General features: G+C 37.2%; 1 protein-coding gene across 1 annotated transcript in view; it reads right to left on the bottom strand.

Moving 5' to 3' along the window:
* CCDC148 (coiled-coil domain containing 148) overlaps positions 1-25,056 on the bottom strand; it is a 253,020-nt gene that overhangs the window by 95,926 nt on the left and 132,038 nt on the right. The gene's annotated exons all lie outside the window — the stretch shown is intronic.

The following is a 25,056-nucleotide window of genomic DNA, read 5'->3' as shown; positions in this document are numbered from 1 at the left end:
AACAGACCAGATAAATGTAATTGATATTTATAGGACATTCCATCCAAAAACAGCAGATTACAGTTTCTTCTCAAGTGCACACAGAACATTCTCCAGGACAGATCACATCTTGGGTCACAAATCAAGCCTCGGTAAATTTAAGAAAATTGAAATCACATGAAGCATGTTTTCTGACCACAGCACTATGAGATTAGAAATGAATTACAGGGGGAAAAGAACATAAAAACCACAAACATATGGATGCTAAACAATACGTTACTAAATAACCAAGAGATCACTGAAGAAATCAAAAAAGAAATCAAATACTACCTAGAGCAAAATGACAATGAAAACACGATGATCCAAAACCTATGGGATACAGTCAAAGCAGTTCTAAGAGGGAAGTTTACAGCAATACAATCCTACCTCAAGAAACAAGAAAAATCGCAAATAAACAATCTAACCTTACACTTGAAGCAACAAAAGAAAGAAGAACAAACGAAACCCAAAATTAGAACAAATGAAACCCAGAAGGAAAGAAATCATAAAGATCAGAGAAGAAATAAATGAAATAGAAACAAAGAAAACAACAAAAAGATCAATAAAACTAAAAGCTGGTTCTGTGAGAAAATAAACAAAACTGACAAACCGTTAGCCGGACTCGTGAAGAAAAAGAGGGAGGACTTCCCTGGTGGCACAGTGGTTAAGAATCCACCTGCCAGTGCAGGGGACAAGGCTTTGAGCCCTGGTCCGGGAAGATCCCACATGACGCGCAGCAATGAAGCCCATGTGCCACAACTACTGAGCCAGCACTCTAGAGCCCACAAGCCACAACTACTGAGCATGTGTTCCACACCTACTGAAGCCCGCGTGCCTAGAGCCTGTGCTTCTCAACAAGAGAAGCTACCACAATGAGAAGCCCGCGCACCGCAACAAAGAGTAGCCCCCACTTGCCACAACTAGAGAGAGCCCGCGCTCAGCAACAAAGACCAAATACAGTCAAAAATAAATAAATGAATAAATAAATTTATAAAAAAACAGGGAGAGGACTCAAATTAATAAAATTAGAAATGAAAAAGGAGAAGTTAGGATGGACACCACAGAAATACAAAGCATCCAAAGAGACTACTACAAGCAACTCTATGCCAATAAAATGGACAACCTGGAAGAAATGGACAAACTCTTAGAAAGGTGTAACCTTCCAAGACTGAACCAGGAAGAAATAGAAAATATGAACAGACCAATCACAAGTAATGAAATTGAAACTGTGATAAAAAATCTTCCAACAAAGAGAAGTCCAGGGAAAGATGGCTTCACAGGTGAATTCTATCAAACATTTAGAGAAGAGCTAACACCCATCCTTCTCAAACTCTACCAAAACACTGCAGAGGAAGGAACACTCCCAAACTCATTCTACGAGGCCACCATCACCCTGATTCCAAAACCAGACAAAGATACTACAAAAAAAGAAAATTACAGGCCAATATCACTAGATGAATATAGATGCAAAAATAGTCAACAAAATACTAGCAAACAGAATCCAACAACACATTAAAAGGATCATACACCATGATCAAGTGGGATTTATCCCAGAGAGGCAAGGATTCTTCAATATATGCAAATCAATCAATGTGATACACCATATTAACAAATTGAAGAATAAAAACCATATGATCATCTCAATAGATGCAGAAAAAGCTTCTGACAACATTCAACACCGATTTATGATAAAAAATCTCCAGAAAGTGGGCATAAAGGGAACCTACCTCAACATAATAAATGCCATATGCGACAAACCCACAGCAAGCATCATTTCAATGGTGAAAAACTGAAAGCATTTCCTGTAAGATCAGGAACAACACAAGGATGTCCCCTCTTGCCAGTATTATTCAACATAGTTTTGGAAGTCCTAGCCATGGTAATCAGAGAAGAAAAAGAAATAAAAGGAATATGAATTGGAAAGGAAGAAGTAAAATTGTCACTGCAGGTGACATGATACCATACACAGATAATCCTAAAGATGCCACCAGAAAACTACTAGAGCTAATCAATGAATTTAGTAAAGTTGCAGGATACAAAATTAATGCACAGAAATCTCTTGCATTCCTATACACTAACAACAAAAGATCAGAGAGAGAAATTAAGGAAACACTCCCATTCACCACTGCAACAAAAAGAATAAAATACCTAGGAATAAACCTACCTAAGGAGGTAAAGGACCTGAAACTCAGAAAACTATAAGACACTGATGAAAGAAATCAAAGATGACACAAACGGATGGAGAGATATACTATGTTCTTGGATTGTAAGAATCAATATTGTGAAAACGACTATACTACCCAGAGCCATATACAGATTCAGTGCAATCCCTATCAAACTACCAATGGCATTTTTCACAGAACAAAGAAGTTCACAATTTGTATGGAAACACAAAAGACCCCGAATAGCCTAAGCAATGTTGAGAGAAAAAATGGAGCTGAAGGAATCAAGACTCCCTGACTTCAGACTATACTACAAAGCTTCAGTAATCAAGACAATATGGCACAAAAACAGAAATACAGATCAATGGAACAGGATAGAAAGCACAGAGATAAACCCATGCACCGATGGGCAACTAATCAATGACAAAGGAGGCAAGGATATACAATGGAGAAAAGACAGTCTCTTCAATAAGTGATGCTGGGAAAACTGGACAGCTACATGTAAAAGAATGAAATTAGAATACTCCTTAACACCATACACAAAAATAAACTCCAAATGGATTAAAGACCTAAATGTAAGACTGGACACTATAAAACTCTTAGAGGAAAACATAGGAAGAACACTCTTTGACATAAATCACAGCAAGATCTTTTTTGATCCACCTCCTAGAGTAATGGAAATAAAAACAAAAATAAACAAATGGAACCTAATGAAACTTAAAAGCTTTTGCACAGCAAAGGAAACTATAAATAAGACAAAAAGACAGCCCTCAGAATGGGGGAAAATATTTGCAAACTAATCAACGGACAAAGGATTAAATATATAAAATATGTAAACAGCTCACACAGCTCAATATTAAAAAAACAAACAACCCAATCCAAAAATGGGTAGAAGACCTAAATTGACATTTCTCCAAAGAAGACATGCAGATGGCCAAGAGGCACATGAAAAGCTGCTCAACATCACTAATTATTAGAGAAATGTAAATCAAAACTACAATGAGGTATCACCTCACACCAGTCAAAATGGCCATCATCAGAAAATCTACAAACAACAAATGCTGGAGAGGGTATGGAGAAAAGGGAACGCTCTTGCACTGTTGGTGGGAATGTAAATTGATAGGGCCACTATGGAGAACAGTATGGAGGTTCCTTAAAAAACTAAAAATAGAATTACCATATGACCCACCAATCCCACTACTGGGCATATACCCAGAGAAAACCATAATTCAAAAAGACACATGCACCCCAATGTTCACTGCAGCACTATTTACAACAGCCAGGTCATATAAGCAACCTAAATGCCTGTCGACAGTTAAATGGATAAAGAAGATGTGGTACATATATACAATGGAATATTACTCAGCTATAAAAAGGTATGAAACTGCGTCATTTGTAGAGATGTGGATGGACTCAGAGACTGTCATACAGAGTGATGTAAGTCAGAAAGAGAAAAACAAACATTGTATATTAACGCATATATGTGGAATCTAGAAAAATGGTACAGATGTACCAGTTTGCAAGGCAGAAATAGAGACACAGCTGTAGAGAACAAACGTATGGACACCAAGGTGACTGACATATATGCACTAATATTTATAAAATAGATAACTAATAAGAACCTGCTGTATAAAAAATAAAATAAAATTTAAAATAAATAAAATGCTAAACTAGCATAGTAATTTCAAATAAAATCAATGTATTTGAAAAAAATAAAATTCAAGAAAAAAAAAGAAACTTTTACATGTAGCTGTCCAGTTTTCCCAGCACCACTTATTAAGGAGGCTGTCTTTTCTCCACTGTATGTTCTTGCCCCCTTTGTTGTAAATTAGGTGCCCATATGTGCGTGGGTTTATCTCTGGGCACTCTATCCTGTACCATTGATCTATATTTCTGTTTTTGTGCCAGTACCATACTGTCTTGATTACTGTAGCTTTGTGGTATAGTCTGAAGTCAGGGAGCTTGATTCCTTCGAGTCCGTTTTTCTTTCTCAAGATTGCTTTGGCTATTCGGGGTCTTTTGTGTTTCCATACGAATTGTAAAATTTTTTGTTCTAATTCTGTGAAGAATGCCATTCATAGTTTGATAGGGATTGCATTGAATCTGTAGATTGCTTTGGGTAGTATAATAATTTTCACATTGTTGATTCTTTCAATCCAAGAAAATGGTATATCTCTCCATCTGTTTGAGTCCACCTTTGATTTCTTTCATCAGTGTCTTATAGTTTTCTGAGTACAAGTCTTTCAACTCCTTAGGCAGGTTTATTCCTATTTTATTCTTTTTCCTTGCAATGGTAAATTGCAGTGTTTCCTTAATTTCTGTTTCTGACTCTTTGTTGTTGGTGTATAGTGTATATGAATGCCAGAGATTTCTGTGCATTAATTTTGTATCCTGCAACCTTACCACATTCATTGATTACTTCTAGCAGTTTTCTGGTAGCATCTTTGGGATCTTCTATGTATAATATCATGTCATTGCCAAACTGTGACAATTTTACTTCTTCTTTTCCAATTTGTATTTCTTTTTCTTCTCTGATTGCTGTGACTAGGACTTCCAAAACTATGTTGAATAAGAGTTGCGAGAGGGGACATCCTTGTCTTCTTCCTGATCTTAGTGGAAATGCTTTCAGTTTTTCACTACTGAGTATGATGCTTGCTGTGGGTTTGTCATATATGGCCTTTATTATGTTGTTGTAGGTCCCCTCTATGCCCACTTTCTGGAGAGTTTTTATCATAAATGGGTGTTGAATGTTGTCAAAAGCTTTTTCTGCTTGTATTGAGACGATCATATGGTTTTTATTCCTTAATTTGTTAATGTGGCATATCACACTGATTGACTTGCATATACTGAAGAATCCTTGCCTCCCTGGGATAAATCTCACTTGATCATGGTGTATGATCCTTTAAATGTGTTGTTGGATTCTGTTTGCTAGTATTTTGTTCAGGATTTTTGCATCTATGTTCAACAGTGATATTGGTCTGTAATTTTCTTTTTGTGTGATATCTTTTTCTTGTTTTGGTATCACGGTGATGGTGGCTTTGTAGAATGAATTTGGGAGCGTTTCTCCCTTTGCAATTTTTTGGTTGAGTTTGAGAAGGATGGGGGTGTTAGCTCTTCTCTAAATGTTTGATAGAATTCACCTGAGAGGCCATCTGGTCCTGGACTTTTGGTTGTTGGAAAATTTTTAATTACGGTTTCAATTTCATTACTTGTGATAGGTCTGTTTATATTTTCTAATTCTTCCTGGTTCAGTCTTGGAAAATTGTACCTTTCCAAGAATTTGTGCATTTCTGTGTGGTTATCCATTTTATTCGCATATAGTTGTTTGTGGTAGTCTCTTATAAACCTTTGTATTTCTGCATTGTCAGTCGTGATTTCTCCTTTTTCATTTCTAATTTTATTGATTTGCATCCTCTCCCTTTTTTTCTTGATGAGTCTGGCTATGGGTTTATCAATTTTATCTTCTCAAGGAACCAGCTTTTAGTTTTATTGATTTTTGCTATTGTTTTCTTTGTTTCTATATCATTTATTTCTGCTCTGATGTTTATGATTTCTTCCCTTCTACTGACTTTTGGTTTTCTTTGTTCTTCTTTCTCTAGTTGCTTTAAGTGTAGAGTGAGATTGTTTGAGATTGTTCTTGTTTCTTGAGATGAGATTGTATTGCTATAAACTTCCCTCTTAGAACTGCTTTTGCTGTATCCCATTGGTTTTGGGTCATCGTGTTTTCGTTGTCATTTGTTTCTATGTGTTTTTTTATTTCTTCTTTGATTTCTCAGTGATCTCTTGGTTATTTAGAAGTGCACTGTTTAGCCTCCATGTATTTATGTTTTTTTAAGTTTTTTTCCTGTAACTGATTTCCAATCTCATACCATTGTGGTCAGAAAAGATGCTTGATATGATTTCAATTTTCTTTAATTTTCTGAGGCTTGACTTGTGACCCAAGATGTGATCTATCCTGGAGAATGTTCCACATGCACTTGAGAAGAATGTGTATTCTGCCACTTTTGGGTGGAATGTTCTATAAATATCAGTTAGATATATCTGGTCTATTGTGTCATTTAAAGCTTGTGTTTCCTTATTTATTTTCTGTTTGGAGGATCTGTCCCTTGGTGTAAGTGGGGTGTTAAATTCCCCTACTATTATTGTGTTACTGACGATTTCTCCTTTCATGGTTGTTAGCAGTTGCCTTATGTGTTGAGGTGCTCCTATGTTGGGTGCATATATATTTATAATTGTTATATCTTCTTCTTGGATTGATCCCTTGATCATTATGTAGTGTCCGTCCTTGTTTCTTCTAACATTCTTTATTTTAAAGTCTATTTTATCTGATATGAGTATTACTACTCCAGCTTTCATTTTTTCTTTCTTTTTTTTTTTGCGGTACGCGGGCCTCTCACTGTTGTGGCCTCTCCCGTTGCGGAGCACAGGCTCCGATGCAGAGGCTCAGCGGCCATGGCTCATGGGCCCAGCCGCTCTGTGGCATGTGGGATCTTCCAGGACCGGGGCACGAACCCGCGTCCCCTGCATCGGCAGGTGGACTCTCAACCACTGCGCCAACTGGGAAGCCCCTCCAGCTTTCTTTTGATTTCCAGTTGCATGGAATAGCTTTTTCCATCCCCTCACTTTCAGTCTGTATGTGTCCCTAGGTCTGAAGTGGGTTTCTTGTAGACAGCATATATATGGGCCTTGTTTTTGTATTCATTCAGCCAGTCTGTTTCTTTTGGTGGGGTATTTAGTGTTTTACAGTCAAGGTTATTATCAATATGTATGTTCCTATTACCATTTTCTTAATTGTTTTGGGTTTGTTTTTGTGGGTCTTTTTCTTCTCTTGTGTTTCCTGCTTAAAGAAGTTCCTTTAGCATTTGTTGTAATGCTTGTTTGGTGGTGCTGAATTCTCTTAGCTTTTGCTTGTCTGAAAAGCTTTTGACTCCTCCATCAAATCTGAATGAGATCCTTGCTGGGTAGAGTAATCTTTGTTGTAGGCTTTTCTCTTTCATCACTTTAAGTATATCCTGCTACTCCCTCCTGGCCTGCAGAGTTTCTGCTGAAAAATCAGCTGATAATCTTATGGGGATTCCATTATATGTTATTTTTTGTTTTTCCCTTGCTGCTTTTAATATTTTTTCTTTGAATTTAATTTTTGATAGTTTGATTAATATGTGTCTTGGTGTATTTTTCCTAGGGTTTATACTGTATGGGACTCTCTGTGCTTCCTGGACTTGGGTGAATATTTCCTTTTCCATGTTTAGGAAGTTTTCAACTATAATCTCTTCACATATTTTCTCAGACCCTTTCTTTTTCTCTTCTTCTTCTGGGACCCCTGTAATTCGAATGTTGGTGCATTTAGTGTTGTCCCAGAGGTCGCTGAGATTGTCTTCTTTTCATTCTTTTTTCTGTATTCTGCTCCTCAGCAGTCATTTCCACCATTTTGTCTTCCAGCTCACTTATTCCTTCTTCTGCCTCAATTATTCTGCTATTCATTCCTTCTAGTGTATTTTTCATTTCAGTTACTGTGTTGTTCATCTCTGTTTGTTCTTTAGTTCTTGTAGATCTTTGTTAAATATTTCTTGTATTTTTTCAGTCCATGCCTCTATTCCGTTTCCAAGATTCTGGATCATCTTTACTATCATTACTCTGAATTCTTTTTCAGGTAGATTGCCTATTTTGTCTTCATTTATTTAGTCTTGTAGGTTTTTACCTTGTTCCTCCATCTGCGACATATATTTTTGCCATCTTTTTTTTTTTATGAGTGGGATTGTGTTCCTGTCTTTCTGGTTGTTTGGCCTGAGGCTTCCAACACTGGGGTTTGTATGCTATTGTGTAGAGCTGAGTCTTGGTGCTGAGATGAGGAACTCCGTGAGACCTCACTCTGATGAATATTTCCTGGGGTCTGAGGTTCTCTGTTAGTCCAGTGGTTCAGACTTGGAGCTTCCACCACAGAAGCTTCCACCTGACCCTGGGCTCGTGAACTAAGATCCTGCAAGCCACCGGTTCACTTTGGGGTTCCTCCTGTCTCCTTGGGCATCAGAGTCCTCCACCAGTGGCCGGCAGGCACCCTAGTTGTCAATAATAACTTCTTAAAGAGCTAAGAAAACTTCTTAAAGATCAAAAGAAATTAGTGGATGAAGTGAAGATTTCCTTTGGGGAATTTGGAAAGCTACTCAAAATCAATTCATTTTTGAAAAACTGAGAGGTAAGCATTTTGGGGGCATTCACCAACAGCGGGAGGGAGGAAGAGCAAAACTTTGAAAAGATAATGGGGGAAACATCGATTTTGAAGGGCTGTACCAGTGGAAGCCTGCTTTGGTCCTGCAGGCACTTGACTAGAAGCAGCTATAGATCCTTAGGGCTGGAGGAACAGAGAATGGAGCCTAGCTCTCACCAAGAGTGGAGATCTGAGTGAAACATCCTCTGTTAAGGGCTGGGATCCTAGATAATTTGAGTGACTCAAAAATCTTCAAGCCTCAGTCCTGGGCTTTGAATGCTTTCAGGTATATGGTAGAAGGATGCAGCATGTTTTCTAGAAGCGAATAATATCACTTAGGCATCAAATTATTTCTATCAGAATTCTAAATTCAATATCTAGTAAATATCCAGCTGAGGGAGGAAGAGCAGTGCTTTGGAAAGATCATAGAGAAAACATGGGTTTTGAAGGGCTACAGCAGTGGGACCCTGCTTGAACAAGGACTGGCAAAATCAAAAGGCATCTGAAATTCTGCAAAAATCATCAGAAGCAGACTGTAACTTACTATGTTTATAAGGATAAAAGCCGAGCTTAAAATTTTAAGCTCTATGAATTTATCTATGAACATCTATGAGCTATTAACATCAACATTACAGATTTTGAAAAAGGAGCAAATAGAAATCCTAGAACTGAAAACCAGAATAATCAAACAAGAATTCAGTGGTGGATGTAATTGCAGATTTGTAATAGCCAAAAAAAAACTGATAACCCAGAAGATAGGTCAGAAGAAACTATCCAGAATAAAATACAGAATATAATATAGAAGGGATATATAGGCAAGAAGGCAACAATAGAAACAGAAAAAGCATTTAATAATAATAATATATTTCTATGTACATATATGTGCATATACATACACATACATACATACTACACTTTTAGCAAACTAGGAATAGCAGAGAACTTCCTTAATCTGAAAGCTTTCTCTATGAGATCAGGAACAAGACAAAGGATGGCCCTTATCAACACTACTATTCAATAGTGTATTAGAGATCCTAGCCATTGCAGTAAGGCAAGAAAAATAAACACAAGGTATAAGCAATGAAAAAGAAGCAGCAAAATTGTCATCTGTAAATAATACTATTTTATACATAGACAACCTAACATAGCATAGAGATAACATATTAGAATTAATAACACTTAATAGATCAATATTAGAATACTATAGTTATAGCTAATATAAATTATAGTGTTACGTTCTAGCAATAAATATTAGATATAATATTTTTAAAGATATAGCATCAAAAACACCAAGTACCTAGAAATAAATCTAGCAAAATATACATAGGATCTCTGCAAAGAAACTATAAAACTTTATAAAAGAAATTAAAATTAGAGAAGATCTAAGTAATTTAAAACATACACCATGTTACTTATTTTGTAAAGATCTCCATTAATGCCAAATTTATCTATATATTCATTCCAATCTTAAACAACCCTCAACAGGATATTTTTTAGACTATGGCAAGCTTTTAAAATGTATATGGCAGTGCAAAGGTCCAAGAATTACTAAGACATTTATGAAGAAGAAGAACAAGGTAGGAAGGATTACTCTATCATGAATCAACACTTATTTATAAAGCAATAGTAACTAAGGCAGCATATTATTGGCCCATGCATTTCACACAGACAGATGAAACAGAATAGAGGGTATAGCAACAGATCCATACATTTACAGACACTTGGCTTATGACACAGATGGAACTGAAAACAGTGGAAAAGAACAGACCTTATAATAAAAGGTGCTGGAATAACTGAATATCCTTATGGTAAAAAATAAAATTGAGCCTTTAATTCATGCTATTAAAAAAAAATCCAGGTGGATCATAGACCTAAGTATCAGAGGTAAAATAATAAAAGCTTTAGAAGGTTAAAAGGAAAATTCATTGTATTTATGACTTTAGTAGGAAAGGGTTTCTTACACAAAATACAAACACACTAACCATAAAAGGAAAGACTGATAAATTCATTATTTAAAAACTTAAAACTTTTATCAATAATGGAAAGGTACTTCTAAGAGAGTAAAAATGATACCTACAGAGTAGGAAAACATACCTGAAACTCATCTAACCCACAGTGAACTTATATCCAATATATTTAATGAACAAGTACAAATTGATAAGAAAAAGAAAGACAACCCAATAGAAAAAAAAAGGACAAATAATCTGAACAGGCAATTTCACAAAGAAGAAATTCAATAGCCAATAAACATGTTAAAAGGCCCTCAGCCTCATTAGAAATCAAAGAACTACAAATGAAAACTACCACAAAATGCCACTTCACATCCACCAGATTGGCTAAAATAAAAACATATGAGAATACAAGCATTAGCAAGGATGTGGAACAATGGGAACTTGTATACATAGTTGGTGTAACTAACATAGTTGGTGTAACACAACCCCTTTGGGGAAAAGTATGGTTATATCTTGCAAAGTTGTAAATACACATACTCTATGACCCAGCAATCCACTCTTAGTTGTAGATCCTACAGAATTGTGGTACCAGGGAACATTTGTGAAAATGTTCATAACAACATTGTTCCTAAAACCTCTAGTATGCGGATAACCCAAATGTTCATCAATAGCAAAACAGATCAATAAACTGTGATATACTACAGTCACACAAAATACAATAATATATTATTTGATTCCATTCACAAAAGTTCAAATACAGGCAAAACTAACTTGTATTGCTCTGGATGCATATCAAATAATAAAACCATGGAAATGATTATGGCAAAATTTTGGTTATATAATTCTGAAGATGAGGGGTTGCGGCTACAGCAAATAGAGCCTGAGGGGGAAACTGTGGGGAGAGACTGAAAGAAAGGAGCTGAGGGAAGAACATGGGTGGGGACTGGGGTGAGGTTGAAGTCTCGGGGAGGAGTGGGCAAAGAAGAATTACATGGCAGGGGGTGGACCTGAGGGGATGTGTGAGATGCAGGTATGGAGGTTGAGGTGAGTCACTGGAGAAAGGGAGCTGAGGTCTGGCAGCAGCTGAGGAGGGGATGAGCTGGTGGCACCTAAACAAGCTGGGGAAGAAAGGAGGCTGGCAGCTGGGAAGAACTGGGCACAGAGCATGCTCTGCCAGGCAGTACAGGCTGTCATTATATATTAGCATTCAGTACATTATCTCTAGCCTGGCCAACAGCAAAAGCCTCCAAATGGGTCTGCCAGCTTCTTCCCTTGCCCCTTTAATCTATTCTCAAACCAATAGTCAGAGGGATTCTGTTCAACTGTTTAAGTCAGATCATGTCATTCCTTGCTCACTCCAACCACACTATTCTAATTTCTGTTCTCAAATGCAATAGGCAGGACCTTTGCACTTGCTGTTCCTTTGCCTAAATTTACCTGTTACCTTTCCTCTAGATACATAGCTTGCTCTCTCATCTTGAAATAGGGAAGAACCTTTGTATTCTATTACAAGTTAATCACTAAAGGGATGTTGCCTATTAGCTTAAGTTGTACATAATGGCCCATCTCTGGGAACCCTGCCTCCCAGCTCACAAGCATTAAGCTAAAATACCTTTGCTTAGCTCACACAAAACATCCTGACCAGACCCACCGGTGAACGACTGCAGGGAGGAAGAAATTAACACATCCCCTCCGGAGGCTGATAGGAAAGGCCAAGTGTTTGACTTTACTCCCTCCCCTTTTAGTATAAAAGGAGCCTGAATTCTAACTCAGGCAAGATGGTTCTTTGGAACACTAGTGCACCATCTCCTTGGTCTGCTGGCTTTCTGAATAAAGTCACTATTCCTTGCCCCAACAAATCGTCTCTCAATTTATTAGTCCATCGTGCGGATTGGTAAAAACCTCTTGGACTCGGTAAAAATCTCTTTCAAGTTTTTACTCAATTGTCACCTTCTCCTTAAGGCTTCCAGAGACAGTCTATCTAAATTTTTAACTACTTCTCACCTGCCTTTTTATTCTTTTCTTTCCTTAATATTTTTCTCACTAGTACCTATCACTCTCTTGCACTATATATTTCACTTATTTATCTTGTTAGCCATCCTAACTTCCATTAGAATAAAAGCACCATAAGGGGTGGGATTTAGGGGTCTTTTTCATGTTTGACTCCCAAGTACTTAGAAAAATGTCAGTATATACTCAGCACTCACTAAACATTTATTGAATGAATGAATGAATGAACATAAGAATGAATGAATGAACCCATCCATCCAATAATGAAAGCTAGAAACCTGGGTACCTTTGGCTCTTTCTTCTCCCTCACCCAGTTCTGTCTCTCTAACTTTCTAAATATCCCTCTACCCCTTCCTCTCCATCTCTATTACTATCCAGTTCAGATCACTATTATCTTTCACCCAGACTATGGCAATAGATGTCTAACTTCTCTCCCTTCCTCTAGCCCTGTCCCCATAAAATCCATCTTCCCCTGCGATCATACTGATCTTCTTAAAATATGTCCGTTTACTACTGAAACCCTTCGATGGCTCTTCATCACACACATTGATTAAAACTCCAGCTCCCTGACATGGCATGCAAGGTCCTGCAAAGTCTAGCTCACACCTTCCCCTCTCGCCTCCTCTCATTACTCCCTGACCCACAATGTATGAAGAGGAAACATCAAACTGCTTTTGTGCCCTGACACGTTGTTTCTGATCTGTGGGAGACTGGCTCATACATCCCATGTCTGGAATGTATTCCCGCTTCTCATTTGACCAAACTGACAAATACCATCCTTTAGGATTTAATTCAAATCATTGCCTCTCCCAGTGCTCACTACTGCTGCTTCTATGTACCCTCCTCTCTGCTCCCATAATTTTCACACACATCTCTCCTGTGGCACTTACCATACTCCATAATAACTATATATCTCTTCTACTGGAATCTGAGATCCTTGAGGGCATCTTATTCATCTCTGTATGCCTAGTGCCTATCTCAGTGCCTGGCATGAGACAGGTGCTCAAAAAATCTTTGGTGATTGAGTAAAAGAATGAGTTATGCTATATATAAAGAAAAATAATTTTTATAATAATCACTAAATAAATTAGAAACATGCAACTTGTGTCACTTTCAAATACTCAGGCACTCAACATATGTCTTTTACAAATTCCATCTTTTGTGACAGCAAAAAAAATAGGCACAGAGCCCAGAAGAATCACATTTAACATGTCTCTTACGGTTCTTTCATGCCCCGAAATTTGACTCTCTTTATTATAAATGCCTCAGGCACCAACAGATCATTTTTCTCATTTTTTGTTCAACTTTATCCCTTCACTAGTCTGCCTCTCTCACCCACAATAAAGAACTTCCAGCAAGCCACCATAACCAAATGTAATATTCATTATAATGAGACAATATAGGAGAAATTCAATACACCTTATTTTAGACATTTATAAAATGGGGATTTTCTCAGGTAGTCTACAGTGAAAATACTCTAATGGGAATTCACTGGGTTAAAATCGGCCTGGTAACAAGTGTTAAGCGGTCACTGTATTCAGAGCACTAATGCTTCACTAGGTAGAAATGTACATAAATACCACATATATCAATAATTAATATATTTAATTTCTCTATTATCACCCAGAGAGTTCTGTGAAAATACACGGCTCATCAAAAAGATGACCTCATCTGTCCATTTCTAACCTGTCAATCCTAAACTTGAAATTCTTTGATAAAAGATTTCCTGGGTTATCTGGAGCTAAGAGCAAGGAATCAGGACTAGAGTTTTTCTACCCAATTATCCTCTCACTCACTGCTTAAGGTTTCCCCAGTCAAACAAAACCAAGGTGAAAGGGCAAACTACAAAAAGCAAATCTGCCCTCTGAGCTTCTAGTTGGAGAAAAGTATATATAGAAACCAGAATGAGCTCTGGTGTGATGAAAACTATGGGGATGGCCTCAAACAGACTTAGATGAGTTAACACCATGAATTTATTTTAAAATTCAAACTTTCTTAAACCATGAGGAACATCAAAGCCATATGTGAACAATTTGAAATACAAGTAGATTATCAGAGAACATAAATGAGTACACAAGATTCTTCCTATAGTACTTTTTAAAAAATGAAATAAATTTCATACAAATACAACTTATTCAATGGTATATGAAGACAATACTGGTGTTTATTGAGTATCTATTATGGATTATAGCTGGTGTTAGGCATTATGATACAAAGATGAATAAAAACAGACCCTTCTCTTCATATGTTTAGAGTCTGGCAATAGACATATAAACAAACACTTACCTCAGATGTAATAAATGTAATACGGGAGGTAAGCACAGCGAGAACAATGTGGGGAGGGGCAAAAGAGCACATTTATCTATTGCATTATATGTAAAAATCAGATCTCTAGAGAAAGTCACACTGTTAATATCTTATATATAATGTAAAAGGAGCCAATACACCTTCTATCTCTCTACAGACTAGGTTATGCCGTATGAAAGTACTGATATTTAGCCATTTCTCACACACAGAAACAGTAATTTGACATGTTTTAACCTATGAGTTTCAAAGAAAAGTTTCACTTATTTATTCCACATATATTTGGTCATCATGTAGCAAGTGCAGGTAGAAGAGGAACAGAGAGGAGAAAGAGTAGCCACACCAACGGGACTAAGGACTATGGCTACCATTTAAACAAATCGTTTTGGCCCTGAAATTTCCCCTAAAGAGTGCCATAGACTCAACCCTCCAAGAGAGCTGTGCAGCTCAAAGGTCCTTGTTTGTTCTTACAGAAAACAGGCCATAGAGACCCTCTGTGAGAATGCCTAAAGCAGAGGTAGAGTGTTAGGGAGGCAGGGACCCCCAAATCCCATGCTGGTAACTCACAGCCATACTCTGCTAATTGTCCCTCTTATTTATTCTCCTCTTCTTCCACAGTAATGACCTCTTAATTTTGTCTGGATATCAACCACCTAAAATAGACTACACTGTTCAGCATGTTGCCAGGTATGGCAGGTATGAGAAAGTGCTAGTTCATGGGAGGCTAAGTGGACCAGACTGTGCAATTTCTGGAAAATAAACTTGAAGGGCAGTCATGAAGCATTCTCATTCCCTTCCTCCGGCTAACTGGGGAAGTCCCTCCTTCCCCAGCTCCTATAGTTTTGTCTTTGCAAGAAGACCCTATGAATGAAATCATATAGTATGTAGCCTTTTGTGTCTGGCATTTTTCACTTAGGATAATACCTTTGAGATTTGTCCGTGTTGTTGTACGCGTCAGTAGTTTGTTACTTTTTTTGCTAAGTAATAATCCATTGTATGGAAGTATCATAGTTTGCTCATTCATCCCCCAGTTGAGGGCATTTGGGTTTCTTCCAGTTTTAGCAATTACAAATAAAGTTGCTATACATGTTCACGTACAGGTTTTTGTGTGAGCATAAGTTTTCATTTTAATGAGTAAACATCTAGAATTGGATTGTTGCTTCATGTGGTATGTGTATGCTTATTAATATAAGAAATTGCAGTTCTTGATGGGAGGAACCAAGATGGCGGAATAGAAGGACGTGCTCTTACTCCCTCTTGCGAGAACACCAGAATAACAACTAGCTGCTGGACAATCATCGACAGGAAGACACTGGAACTCACCAAAAAAGATACCCCACATCCAAAGACAAAGGAGAAACCACAATGAGACGGTAGGAGGGGCACCATCACAGTAAAATCAAATCCCATGACTGCTGGGTGGGTGACACACAGACTGGAGAACACTTATACCACAGAAGTCCACCACTGGAGTGAAGGTGCTGAGCCCCACGTCAGGCTTCCCAACCTGGGGGTCCGGCAACAGGAGGGGGTCTTCTAGGGAGGAGGAATTCCTAGAGAATGAGACTTTGAAGGCTAGCGGGATTTGACTGCAGGACTTCGACAAGACTGGGGGAAACAGAGACTCCACTCGTGGAGGGCACACAAAGTAGTGTGCGCATCAGGACCCAGGGGAAGGAGCAGTGACCCCAGGGGACACTGAACCAGACCTACCTGCTGGTGTTGGAGGGTCTCCTGCAGAGGCGGGGGGTGGGGGCTGTGGCTCATCGTGGGGACAAGGACACTGGCAGCAGAAGTTCTGGGAAGTATTCCTTGGCATGAGCACTCCCAGAGTCTGTCATTAGCCCCAACAAAGAGCCCAGGTAGGCTCCAGTGTTGAGCTGCCTCAGGCCAAACAACCAATAGGAAGGGAACCCAGCCCCACTGATCCACAGTCAAGTGGATTACAATTTTACTGAGCTCTGCCCACCAGAGCAAGTCAGCTTTACCCAACACCAGTCCCTCCCATCAAGCCTCTTAGATAGATTCATCCACTAGAGGGCAGACAGCAGAAGCAAGAAGAAATACAGTCCTGCAGCCTGTGGAACAAAAACCACATTCACAGAAAGACAGACAAGATGAAAAGGCAGAGGGCTATGTATCAGAAGAAGGAAAAAGATAAAACCCCAGAAAAACAACTAAATGAAGTGGAGATAGGCAACCTTCCAGAAAAAGAATTCAGAATAATGATAGTGAAGATGATCCAGGACCTTGGAAAAAGAATGAAGGCAAAGATCAAGAAGATGCAAGAAATGTTTAACAAAGACCTAGAAGAATTAAAGAACAAACAAACAGAGATGAACAATACAATAACTGAAATGAAAACTACACTAGAAGGAATCAATAGCAGAATAATGGAGGGTAATGAAAAGAAATGAAAACAGCCTAAGAGACCTCTGGGACAACATTAAACGCAAAAACATTTGCATTATAGGGGTCCCAGAAGGAGAAGAGACAGAGAAAGGACCTGAGAAAATATTTGAAGAGATTATAGTCAAAAACTTCCCTAATATGGGAAACGAAATAGCCACCCAAGTCCAGGAAGCAGAGCAAGTCCCATACAGGATACACCCAAAGAGAAACACGCCAAAACACATAGTAATCAAATTGGCAAAAATTAAAGACAAAGAAAAATTATTGAAAGCAGCAAGGGAAAAATGACAAATAACATACAAGGGAACTCCCATAAGGTTAACAGCTGATTTCTCAGCAGAAACTCTACAAGCCAGAAGGGAGTGGCATGATATATTTAAAGTGATGAAAGGGAAGAACCTACAACCAAGATTACTCTACCCAGCAAGGATCTCATTCAGATTCGATGGAGAAATCAAAAGCTTTACAGACAAGCAAAAGCTAAGAGAATTTAGCACCACCAAACCAGCTCTACAACAAATGCTAAAGGAACTTCCCTAAGTGGGAAACACAAGAGAAGGAAAGGACATACAAAAACAAACTGAAAACAATTAAGAAAATGGTCATAGGAACATACATATCAATAATTATCTTAAACGTGAATGGATTAAATGCTCCAACCAAAAGACACAGGCTTGCTGAATGGATACAAAAACAAGACCCATATATATGCTGTCTACAAGAAACCCACTTCAGACCTAGGGACACATACAGACTGAAAGTGAGGGGATGGAAAAAGATATTCCATGCAAATGGAAATCAAAAGAAAGCTGGAGTAGCAATACTCATATCAGATAAAATAGACTTTAAAATAAAGAATGTTACAAGAGACAAGGAAGGACACTACATAATGATCAAGGGATCAATCCAAGAAGAAGATATAACAATTATAAATATATATGCACCCAACATAGGAGCACCTCAATACATAAGGCAACTGCTAACAGCTCTAAAAGAGGAAATCGACAGTAACACAATAATAGTGGGGGACTTTAACACCTCACTTACACCAATGGACAGATCATCCAAAATGAAAATAAATAAGGAAACAGAAGCTTTAAATGACACAATAGACCAGATAGATTTAATTGATATTTATAGGACATTCCATCCCAAAACAGCAGATTACACTGTCTTCTTAAGTGTGCATGGAACATTCTCCAGGACAGATCACATCTTGGGTCACAAATCAAGCCTGAGTAAATTTAAGAAAACTGAAATCATATCAAGCATCTTTCCTGACTACAACACTATGAGATTAGAAGTGAAATACACGGAAAAAACCGTAAAAAACACAAACACATAGAGACTAAACAATACGTTACTAAATAACCAAGAGATCACTGAAGAAATAAAAGAGGATATCAAAAAATACCTACAGACAAATGACAATGAAAACACGACGATCCAAAACCTATGGGATGCAGCAAAAGCAGTTCTAGGAGGGAAGTTTATAGCTATACAAGCCTACCTCAAGACACAAGAAAAATCTCAAGTAAACAATCTAACCCTACACCTAAAGGAACTAGAGATGAAGAGCAAACAAAACCCAAAGTTAGCAGAAGGAAAAATATCATAAAGATCAGAGCAGAAATAAATGAAATAGAAACAAGGAAAACAATAGCAAAGATCAATAAAACTAAAAGCTGGTTCTTTGAGAAGATAAACAAAATTGATAAACCATTAACCAGACTCATCAAGAAAAATAGGGAGAGGACTCAAATCAATAAAATTAGAAATGAAAAAGGAGAAGCTACAACAGACACCGCAGAAATACAAAGCATCCTAAAAGACTACTACAAGCAACGCTACGCCAATATAATGGACAACCTGGAAGAAATGGACAAATTCTTAGAAAGGTGTAAGCTTCCAAGACTGAACCAGGAAGAAATAGAAAATATGAACAGACCAATCACAAGTAATGAAATTGAAACTGTGATGAAAAATCTTCCAACAAACAAAAGTCCAGGACCAGATAGGTTCACAGGTGAATTCTATCAAACATTTAGAGAAGAGCTAATACTTATCCTTCTCAAACTCTTCCAAAAAATTGCAGAGGAAGGAACACCCCCAAACTTATTCTAGGAGGCCACCATCACCCTCATTCCAAAACCAGACAAAGATACTACAAAAAAAGAAAACTACAGAGCAATATCACTGATGAATTGTCAAGTAATCTATAACAAAGGAGGCAAAGATATACAATGGAGAAAAAACAGTGACCTCAATAAGTGGTGCTGGGAAAACTGGACAGCTACATGTAAATGAATGAAATTAGAACACTCCCTAACACCATACACAAAAATAAACTCAAAATGGATTCGAGACCTAAATGTTAAGACCGGACGCTATAAAACTCTTAGAGGAAAACATAGGAAGAAAACTATTTGACTTAAATCACAACAAGATCTTTTTTGATCCACCTCCTAGAGTAATGGAAATAAAAACAAAAATAAACAGGGTTTACTCACCCATAAAAAGGAACTAAATTGAGTCATTTGTTGAGATGTGGATGGATCTAGAGACTGTCATACAGAGTGAAGTAAGTCAGAAAGAGAAAAACAAATATCGTATATTAACGCATGTATGTGGAATGTAGAAAAATGGTACAGATGAACCGGTTTGCAGGGCAGAGGTTGAGACACAAATGTACAGAACAAACGTATGGACACCAAGGGGAGAAAACTGTGGCGATTGGGATTGACATGTATACACTGATATGTATAAAATTGATGACTAATATGAACCTGCAGTATAAACAAACAAACAAACAAACTAAAAACAACTAATACTAAACTTTCTTTGGGTTATTTGTATGGAAATATGTTAATATAAATGTTTCAGACATTGCATGAAATTTCTAAAAATCTTGTATGTTCTGGTATAATGTTATAAGTCATAATTCTAGTTATTACTTTAAAATGTGTATCTCAGGAATAACTAAATTTCTTTGTCAATTGCATTATTATGAACTTTCATCAAATCTTTAACCATGGTCATTTTAAGTCTTTTGTCATTTACAGACAGTTCTGGGTGTACTCTGATGATTTTGCAAAAATGTTCCTATAAAAGAGTTTCATCTTCAAGGAATCATGGAAAAGACTCTGACAAGTACACGTTCTGGTAACTGACTATACTGCTGAACTGAATGACTAAGCATTTTCAGAACTCTAATGGAAAACTGATGAATTCATAAAAGCACTAACAAAAGATCAAGATAAAAAAAATTAATTACATGGCACTGAGTGAAGTGATGAGGATGATTAAAATTTTTGTGACTTTTTGTTTGAATTAAAAAAAAAAAGAACAGAAAAAAAAAGAGTAGGAAATCTTGCCTCTCTGTAATATATATCGTGAAAGGTCTGCATAAATACTTATAAAAAATTCTGTATTTAGAAACCTATTCAAAATAGGTCTTCTTGGGCTTCTTAGAAGTGTCAATAAACTCATATGATGCACTTCCAAAAACAAAAAATTGCAATAATGTTTTGCAAAGTGACTATCAGTTTGCAGTCCCACCAGGAATGTATGAGAATTCAAGTTGTTCCACATTTTTGGCAATATTTGGTATGGTCAGATTTTTTATTTTAGACTAATAGGTATATACTTATATCCCATGATGGTTTTAACTTTCTTTTCTCTAATGACTAATAATATTGAGCATATTTTCATGTCTTATTTGCCATATAACTTGTTTTGTGATTTTTCTAATATTTTACTTTTTAATTGAGTTGTTTGTTTGCTTATCATTAAGTAAACAAAACACTTTGTAAATCCTGATAATTCTTTATAAATTCAAATACAAGTCCTTCATCAGATATGTGATTTGCAAATATCTTCTCCTACTGGAAGGCCTGCCTTTTTATTGTCTTCACAGTATCTTTCTATGAGCAGTCCAAATGGTCATTTTTTTTTTTCTTTTAGGGGTAGTGCTTTTGGTGTCGTGTTTAAGAAATCTTTGTCCAACTCAAGTTCGTAAAGATTTTCTCCTACGTTGTCTTTCCCTGTGTTTTGTAGTTTTCAGTTTTACACTTAGGTCAGTGATCCATTTTGAGTTAATTTTTGTATAGGTCACAAGGTATGTATCAAGATTCATTTATTTTTGCATCCGAATATTTAATGGTTCCCACACCATTTGTACATAAAACTACCCTTTCTCCACAAAATTGACTTTGTATCTTTGTTTAAAATCAATTGACCATGGATGTGTGGGCCTATTTCTGGATTCCCTATTCTGTTAATTGAGGCACACTTTTTTTTAGTAGATATGTATTCACTTTTAATAAAAATTTTAAAAAATACTGGCTTTCCGACTCCAAGTTTTGGCTTCCTCTCTTAAATTACCCAGTCCTTGAAATTATGATTTCCTGAAGTTATACTGAACAAAGTTACTGTAAAATACAAATATCCCATACAATGTATGTCACATGAAGTATCCTCATTTGCAAGACATCTTGTGAATTGTTATGACTTGCCATTGAAACATAAGGCTCTTGTTGCAAAGAACATTAAAAAGTAGTCTCTTTTAGACTTTATAAATAGACCCCAATGCTGACAAATATGTTTTTTAAAACAAAGACATTTTAAGAGTAGGGCTACTTTGAATATATTATTTGGAACAAATACATAGATTCATCAAGTCCCTAAGCCCTGTGCAATTTCAATTAGCTACCTGCCAAGAGCCACAGATAGCATAATATAGCTGTATAGAGAAAATGCCATCTGCCTCTGTGAGCAAAAATCACTCTAGTATCAATGCCTATGATTCCTCAAAGCTCTCTTGATTCCGCTGATACTAATCTAAGGTTAACCACAGAGAACTTCTCTGTGAATGTCTCCAACTGCAGAGACTATAGGTCCCCTGGGTCCATCCAGCACTGTACGAGATTCATCAATAACACTGATTGTGTGGATGGTGCATGGCACAGTTAACCACACCGAGATATTCATGAACAAATGCTCTAAATTGGCAGAAACCACTGAATCCTTGCCAGTTCCTGTGGTAAACTAAATATCCAAGTTTTTCTAACTGCATTTTTTTTCTTTTTTGATCCAGGAAACATATAATGTGAGGATCATTAATTCCCAAGAAGAAACTTGCATTATCTCTCATAACCAAAGAAAACACCCCTGAGATGATGCCAGAAATATAAATAGAAGTAAATAACACTGTGGACATTGAAAGATTGTTATCGTGTGGTAAAAGCAACCTTTCCCCTGCATCTAGTCCTTCAGGCCATGTGACTGATGGGTAAGTTTTTTGTGGTTACCTCTCCCTTTGAGGTGATCCTATATAGGGTCCCGTGTGCCTAGAGCATCAGTTCCAGCTTGACCAGGTAAGTGATGGGCCATTATTGGTTCCAACTCCTGCTCACCTTAACCTGCAGTCAGCACACAGGCAAGTTAGAATACCACAGCAAGACCCAGACATCATCTGTGTCAATTTATTAGTTGTGCAAAAGAGAATCCACCCTAGTTAAAGAAGGAAAGAATTAAAGGGCTTTAGAAAGTTCACAGTCTTTGGAAGGGTCTGAGAAGCAAGCTCTAGACTAAGTTTCCAGGAATAACATCTAGAACCACACATCACAGAGCTGGTCTGGCAAAGGTCATACTGGCTCTGGCACAATCAGGAAGTTGCTGCCATCATCACTGACCCCAGAACATGCTGTATTTGCTTGGGATCACACCAGCAAGATGGCTCTCCATGCCATATCTGTCTCTTCATATAACTGTGTTTCTCTTTACCTTTCATTTCAGTAGTTTCATTATATGTGCCTCGGAATACTTTTCTTTGTATTTATCCATCTTAGGAGTTTGCTGAGTTTCTTGAAAATATAGATTAATGTCATTCATCAAATTTGGTAAGCTCTTGTATGTTATTTCTTCAATACTGTCTCTATCTCATTCTCTCTCTCCTCTTTCTGGGATTTCAATTACCTGTATATTAAACCTTTTTACTATGTTCCATATCTCTCTTATGTTCTCTATTCGGCTTTCATTTTATTATTTTTCTCTTTATGTACTTCATTTCGAAGATCTTCTATTGATCTACAAGTTCATTAATTCTGCCTTCTCATAATGTCTAGTCTGCTCTTAAGGCTCATCCAATGAGTTCTTAAATTCAGGTATTATATTTTACATTTCTAGAATGTCCATTTGATTCATTTTTATATATTCTAATTCTCTACTGAAATACTCCATATTTTCATCCATTTTTTCATCTTTTCTTCCATTTTCTTTAACACATTTGTCATAATTATTTTGTAGTTCTTACCTTTTAACTGCAATATCTAGTTCATTTCTGAGACTGTTTTATTCCTTTATAATCAGTCACTTTTTCCTGTTTCTTTGAATGTTTGGTAATTTTTATCTGGGGCTGAACATTGTGAAGGATATATCCTAGAGGCTCTAAGTTATATTATTTTTCTCTAAACAGTGTTGAGTCTTTAGTCTGGAAGGTAGTTAAATTGCCACAAAATCTCCTGGATTGTGTTGATGATTTATTTTTACTTTTTTTATGGTAGGTCTGTTTCAGTTTTGTCCATAATCCTGGAGTGCAGCCCATACCCTTAAGGCATGACCTTCCTGGAGTTTCAGCTGAACATCTAGAATGTCCACCAGGATTTCTCCACATAAGCTGGGCTAGGACTCAAATATCTACACCTCCCCAAAACTGTGTGACCTCTGAAATTTCTATTCAGTTATCAGCCTTCCAGTAGTTTTTCTCTCTTGGCCTTTTGGCATCTCATTCTCTGCATTCAGAGCTTATAATTTGGCAAAGGACCCATGAGATATTTTTGTAGGCATTTTGGAGGCTCTTTATCTGCTGTACCTTCATCTCTGGTACCCTATCCTCCAAATCTCAGGTGCCTTTGTAGGCCAAATTCCAATATCTGCTTCCTTCACCTATCAAGATTATAATTTTCTGCTTGGGTTATTTCTCTCTCCACCTTATATTAAAAGATGATGTCAGGGGAATTTCCTGGCAGTCCAGTGGCTAGGACTCCACGCTTTCACTGCCGAGGGCCCAGGTTCAATCCCTGATTGGGGAACTAAGATCCTGAAAGCCGTGTAGCATGGGGGAAAAAAAAGAAAAAAGAAAAAACACAGGATGTCAGGAAGAAATTCTGAGCAAATACAGGGCTCACCTTCAAAGTTTTATTTCAAGGATCTTATCCAGGCACTGGCTGTCCAATGCCTGCAAACATTTTTTAAAATAATATTTTGTTCATGTTTTATAGTTGTTTATGGTGGTATCGGTTATTCATTATCACTGGAATTGGAACTCAAAAACTACATTTTAAATTGAAGTACCATACACCATCCGATTTGTAAAACCTAAGTCTAAGTCTATTCTCCAGAAGCAAAGGAGGCTGAAATCTGTGGAGAAGGGAGATTATGGGAGGAGTTGATGCCATGAGAAATGATCAAAGTGTGGAAAGGGTGTTCAAATGCTATTTATTCAAAAAGGTGTCTTCTACCCCATCATTATCTGACTTCCCTAACTACTATGGCTTCTTGGTTAGGATGTTCATTAGCTAGAGATGGGGGAAAAGGGCACAAAAACAAGATGAAGTCGAGAAGAAAACTAAGTACCTGGTAACATGATTCATGCCCAAAATATACGTCAGTTTTATAGATTACCAGGTTTTCTTTTTAAAGTCACATGTGACTCTGAAGCGTATTCAGTGTTGACAATTAAGACTTGTACTTCATTTCTTAATGACTTTGCACATCCACATACTTGTTTCTACAGCAAGATTCCCTCATAAATAAGGTAGAAAGAAGGTAGTGAAAATAGTACTATCTCAAGAGGTTATTAAGAAGAAGAGAAAAAAATGCCTAAGCCTTATTACATACTTCAACAAAAGTTACTCAGCACCAAATGTGTTCCAATCACTGAAAAATCTGATGCGGGGGAGGTGTTGGAGGGGTAGAGGAGTTGGAGGGGGTG

Source organism: Neophocaena asiaeorientalis, unplaced genomic scaffold (genome assembly GCF_003031525.2).
Source record: "Neophocaena asiaeorientalis asiaeorientalis breed wild unplaced genomic scaffold, Neophocaena_asiaeorientalis_V1.1 scaffold72, whole genome shotgun sequence".
Lineage (NCBI taxonomy): Eukaryota > Metazoa > Chordata > Mammalia > Artiodactyla > Phocoenidae > Neophocaena > Neophocaena asiaeorientalis.
Note: the sequence above shows the minus strand (reverse complement) of the source record. Positions and strands in the feature narration are given on the sequence as shown.